Source organism: Tamandua tetradactyla, chromosome 5, assembly GCF_023851605.1.
Source record: "Tamandua tetradactyla isolate mTamTet1 chromosome 5, mTamTet1.pri, whole genome shotgun sequence".
Taxonomy (NCBI): domain Eukaryota; kingdom Metazoa; phylum Chordata; class Mammalia; order Pilosa; family Myrmecophagidae; genus Tamandua; species Tamandua tetradactyla.
The window spans coordinates 107815100-107821428 of record NC_135331.1 but is presented as its reverse complement, the minus strand read 5'-3'; the positions used below and the strand labels follow the sequence as shown (position 1 = coordinate 107821428).

Sequence of the window (6329 nt, the reverse complement as noted above, 5' to 3'; positions counted from 1 at the left end):
CATTTCTACAATGTTAACACAAATGACTTATACAAGGCAAAATTTCTAAAATATTTTCCTATTCAACTAAATTTTAACCAAAAATGCAAAAGTGTTCTTTTTTTACTTGCTTTTTTCTTTTAAACACTTTGATCTCCTACTGGTTTAGGTGACAAAAAAAAAAAAGGAGGTGCATTAGTCTACATCATATACAAATATAACCTCCAAGGAAGTGAACTAGGATCATATTTTAGACACCTTTACCATTTATGTCTTTTATTACACTCTCATTTAACACTGATAACAACAAGGTGAAACAGGCCCATTTTACAGATGAGAAAACATACACTAAAAATCTAAATGATCAGGGAGTAAAAGTAATTAGAAAATGGGTTCAGCCTAACAGATAGTGAATTCACATGGACTACAGATGCCCCCAAGGTGAAATAAGATCATCTGAATTCTTTTATAACTATTAAAAAAAATTGAATTTGTAATTCAAAAGTTTCCAAAAAAGAGATTACCAGGCTTAGATGTTTTCACTGTAATGTAAAACATTTAAATAATTGGCACCAATTTTACACAAACTCTTCCATAAAATTAAAGAAGGAATACTTCCCATACTTTAAGGCCAGCCTTATCCTAATAACAAAACCAGACAAAGACATTACAAAAGAAAACAAACAACAAAATTACACATCTATAGCCATGCAGAACATAGATAAAAAATTATAAGCAAAAATTTAATAAATTAATCCAATAATATATAAAAGGATAATATGTTCTGACCAAGTGAGACTTACTCCATGAGTGCAGAGTGGGCCTAGCATCCAGAACTTAGCGAGTGTTTCACCACATTAGCAGACTAAAGAAGAAGTGTTCACCTGAATAGATGCTGAAAAAGCATCTGACAAAATCCAATATCCAATCCTGATAAAACTCTCAGTAAACTAAGAATAGATGGGAATTTTCTTAATTTGATAGAAAAGCTACAAAATTTATATCTAGCTTCATACTTAATGAAAGATTGAATGCTTTCCCCCTAACATAAGATATAAGGCAAGTATGTTCAGTATCACCACTTCCATTTGTCACTGTACTGGAGGTTCCTGCCAGTGCAATCAAGCAAGACAAAGGTATCCAGTGGGAAAGTAAGAACTGTCCCTATGCACAGAAGACAGGATAGATAGATCATCTATACAGTGCAACCTTTCTGGAGATAAGATAAATATACAAAATCAATTGCACTTCTATATAATAGCAACAAATAATTGGAAATTGAAATTTAAGGAAAAAACCACTTGCAATAACATAAAAAATATGAAAGACTTAAGGTCAAATATAAAAAGATCTGTACAGTGGGTGCTACAAAATATGCAGCAAGAAATTAAACAAGTCCTCAATAAGGGGATTGATAGCTCCATGTTTTTGAGATGGTAAACTCAAAGTTGTTAAGATGTAAATTCTTCCCAAATTAATTAATGCAGCCCCAATCAAAACCCTCACAAGCCAATTCAGAGATGCATATGAAAAATCAAAGGATCTATAACAGCCAAAACTTGAAAAAAGATGAACAGGTTTGGAGGGCTGATAGCACTTGAGTTAAAGACTTATTATAAAGCCACAATAATCAAAATGGTACAGTATGGGTATAATATTAGACATTGGATCAAGGGAGTAGAATAGAGAATCTAGAAGCAGATACACATATATATGGATAATTGATTTTTGACAATTGGTGCTGAGGCAATCAGTAGGGTAAAAATAGTCTTTTCAACAAATGTTGAAAAGATTGGATGTCCACATACAACAACAAAAATGTCCATCTAAACTTCACAATTTATACCAAAAATAACTCATAGTAGGTCACAGACCTCCATAAAAAGCTACAAAAGTAGGGTAGGCTATGGTGGCTCAGCAGGCAGAGTTCTCAACTGCCATGCTGGAAACCCGGGTTCGATTCCCAGTGCTTACCCTTGCAAAAAACAATTATAAAAGTACAGAAAAATCATAAGAAAAATATTTGTGACTTTGAACTAAGCAAGGATCTTTCATATACATCAAAAATACAACTCGCGAAGAATAAATTGATAAATTGAACTTCATCAAAATGAAAAATATTCTATCTTCCAAAAAAAGTGTTGAAAATGAAAGAAAAGTCACATATGGGGAGAAAATATTTGCAAAACATTTATCTGTAAAAGGACTCGTATCAAAACTATATGATGAACTCTTAAAATTCAGTAATGATAAAACAAGCAATCCAATGAAAAGTGGGCAAAAGGCTTGAACAGAGACTTCAGTGAAGTAAATTTACAGATGGCAAATAAGAATATGAAAAAGATGTTCAATATTATTAGTCTTTAGGAAAAAATACAAATCAAAACTATTATGAGATACCACTACACACTGATTAGAATGACTAAAATTTAAAAGATTGATTATTCAAAGCGATGGCAAGGATTTGGAGGAACTGATATCACCATACACTGTTCAGGGAAATGTAAAATTGCAGAACTGCTTTAAAAACAATTTGGCAGATGCTTAAAAAAGTTACACACCTTTCATATGATCTGCCTTTCCATGACTATTTACCCAAGAGAATATGTTTGTTCAATGATTTGTATCTGAATGTCCATAGCAGCTTTATTTGTAACAGTCAAAACCTATAAATTATTCAAATGTACCCTCCTCCACAGATGACTAGATAATCATATGGTATAGCTATACAATAGAGTACTTACTCAGCAATTAAAAGAAATGAACTACTGATATACCCAACAATAGTGATGAATCTCCAAATTATTAGGCCGTTTGAAAGAAGGAAAACATAAAAAGTATATATGATTTCATTTATATCCAACTTTTAAAAAAACTATATGGACAGAAAGCAGATCAATGATCACCTAAAAGAAAGCTGGTGTGCGGAGGGATGGACAGAAGAGATAAAAAGAATCACAGGGAAACTTTTGGGAGAGATGGATATTTTCAATATCTTGATTTAAGAGGATACTTTTTCACATGTACACATACATCAAAATAAATAAAAATGTACACTTTAAATATGTGAAGCTTATTATATGTCAATTATACCTCAATAAAATTGTTTTTTAAAAATGGCATGTAATATAAATACATACAGACAGACATACATACACACATATATACATGCATGCAAATGTACTAAAAATCTGCCTGGCCACTCATCATGCTGGAATAAGTGGCACATATAAAACTAACTACAAATTCATTAGGAAACTACATTCCTCCAAAGGACATGCTGCATTTTTAAACTGTCATAACAAACCCCTTCTTTGAATGAGTACTGATTTCATAGATGAGAAGCTTTCTTCTATCAAATCATAGACTACCCGAAATTTTACACTTTGAAATTATATCAATAAGAATTAAACATCCCACTTTTATTCAGAGAAGCAGACAATTTCTAACACAGTAGCAACATCTCAGATAAAGGGATCCAAATTTATATTAACTTTCTAGTACCAAATTAGAGAACCCTAGCTCTACTTATCAGTCCAGACCTTTCCACACAGCCCTGTTTTCCAAAGAATATTGCTTTATTTAAATTTTACCTAAAATTATTGTTCTAAATCCTAAAACAACTATCTTTTCCTTTGTTTTGTGAGAGGCCTACAATTCCTTTTGTATGAGGTCTTCTTTGCAACAAGCCAATAATTCTGACTTTTTGTATTACGGGATTGTTTCTGGTGGTCTTAGGTATATTGGAATAGGATAAATGCCAGGGACTTCAGTGTCTTGAAATAGGCTATCTATAGTAGAAGAGCACTAGGAAAAAATGGGCAAGAATTTTAGGTTTTCCTTTCTTTTTTCCAACATGTTCTTGGGAAAATCATGGACCATCACTTTCTTTTTAGGAGTCAGGAAAAGAATTACACTAACCCAAGGCCAGATGGGATATTAGAATGATACCAGGTTATGTTCAAGATGAGCTGGCTTAAAAGAATATATAATAATAACAGCCTCTGTCTCAGGGTACTCTAGCCCACCTACTTTCTTCTTACCTTATACCTCCATGATACCAACAGAGGAAGACAGCTCTTGATAAAAACATTTGGGGTGAAAGGACAAATTTTAATTTATGAAGTCCTCTGACCCCTGTTTTTCAGGCATGTCCATCCTTCCCACCCTGTATATTCAAACATACAGTAGGTCCTAGCACCATCAGAAAAACCACAAAGTAAGGCCTAAGATTAAGCCCTTCATTCTACATTCATATCATTAAACAAGGTGGCTAAAACTCCCCTGAAATAGGAACTTACAATAAATACATAAATGCATAGTGAATAAATTTTAGGTTGCTTGAGGAGAGGAAGCCTATAAAATAAATACAATAAGTTTAATGCACTGTCCTAGGAAAAGTAAAATTAGTGGATCTGGGAAGAAAAGGAATTAATATAAGTACATTAAACACTTTCAAAGATATAAGAGAGGATATTGGAAGCATGAAATGGGATTGAGATGTCATAGAGAAAGACCAGGCAGAAGATATTTGGCATAAAAGATAATAGTTTAGGGGGTGCAAGGTTAGTTCAGTGGTCAAATTCTTGCCTACCATGCAGAAGACTTGGGTTCGATTCCCAGCCCATGCACTCCCCTGTGGAGAGCCGCCACCCGGGTCAGGCCTAGTGGACGCACTGCAGCCTGCTCCAGAGTTCCCCCCGCCCATCGAGTGAGCCAAGATGGCGCTCACATCCTGCTTCCGTGTATGACGTACATATCCGCCAACCGTGCCCACCTATCACCACTGTATACGTGGCGTCAGCCCATTGGACCCCGATTATGTATATAAGATGTTACCCGGATGAGGTGGGGGGAACGACCCACAAGGAGCCGTGCCTGACGGCCGCACAGAGGTCACTCCCCCGCGGGATGTATTCACCCGGTCGGGGAAAGTTATAGATAATGCAAGCTTAGACCCAGTAAAGATTTGTGCTTACAACTGCTGCGTATTCTGGACTCGTTTTCTACCGCCAGGACCGGTTTGTCTGCGTCTCTTTCTCTCTCCCCCTTTTCTTGTCGTACCCTCCGCCGGCCGGGGGCCCGACGCTGAGCGAGGAGACACGGACAAGTGGTGGCCCGTACGGGGAACCTCCCTTTGCATCCGCGAGCTGATGAGGACGTGCCTCCGGAGTCTGTGGTTGTCTTTCCGCGCCTGATCATCGCGGAGAGGTAAGTACTTTTTCTTTACGTGGAAACTAAGGGCCGCGGGTTTTCAGGCAGCCCCGGTGACTCGGGAGAGCTCCCCGAGTGGTTAAGAGACAGCGCCGACTGCAATCATGGGGCAGTCTGAAAGCTCACCCCTGTTAGCTCCGCTAATGACCCTCTTGAAACAGCGGGGCCTCTCAGTTAAGAAAAGTTCTCTCCTAAGGTTCCTTGATGATGTTACAGTTTTTGCCCCCTGGTTCGCCCAGACTGGGAGCCTTAGTTTGCCCTCCTGGATAAAGCTTGGCCACGACATAGACCGAGCGCGCCGGACGGGCCGATGTCTGGACCCAATCCTAGTTCCCGTTTGGGAAACTGTTCGCGCTTGTCTTGAGGCAGAGGCTGCCACGGGCCTCGGCCCGTCCCTCGTCCTGCAGCAGGCACGGGGCGCGCTTCGGGAAACTCAATCAGTTTCGTCTGCGGATGGCTCCTGTAAAGGGGAGCCGCCAATCCGTAAACGGCCAGAGTCCAGCGATAGTTCAGACACCTCTGACTCTGAGTCGGATGATGATCAGAATGAGGGTGTAGACGAACCTCCGCTGATCGATTGGGAGAAGCCCCCTGCCTCACCCACGCAGCCCTCTGCCCCGCCAATGAGTACGCGGTGGTTTTCGGCGAGTGGTCACGGCGACCCCGCCAAAAAAACCTCACCGAGGGCTCCCCCTGGTGGCCGAATCGGGCTGCACTGGCCCGCCCTTGCACAGCCCAGAGTTCCCTGGAAGCTGGGTAGGGGAGGGGCAGCCACAGCTGTATCCCCCACCTGCGTATGCAGGCCCTCAGGACTCCATCTCATTAAGCAGTGGTAAAAGGCATTTCTGGAAATGGACCCCTTCATTTACCTTTAGACCTTTCGGAGTTCTAGGCGGATACCAGCCGGTTAAATCAGAACCAGACTCAGAAATGTATCCGGTTATTCTCAATCCCCAAGGTGGTAATCAGCATGAATCCTATGATTATAAAGTTCTGAGGGAATTGAGGCAAGCCGTCCATCAATATGGCCCCAATGCTCCTTTTACGTTAAATTTAGTTGAAAATCTTGCCACCCTAAACCACACGCCCGCAGATATATACCAGCTAGCCCGTGCTTGTTTGCCACCGGGTCGATA

The 6329-nt window shown here is 39.5% G+C and overlaps 1 long non-coding RNA gene across 2 annotated transcripts in view; it reads right to left on the bottom strand.

Moving 5' to 3' along the window:
- Positions 1–6329, bottom strand: part of LOC143684764 (uncharacterized) — a 146221-nt gene that overhangs the window by 2269 nt on the left and 137623 nt on the right. The gene's annotated exons all lie outside the window — the stretch shown is intronic.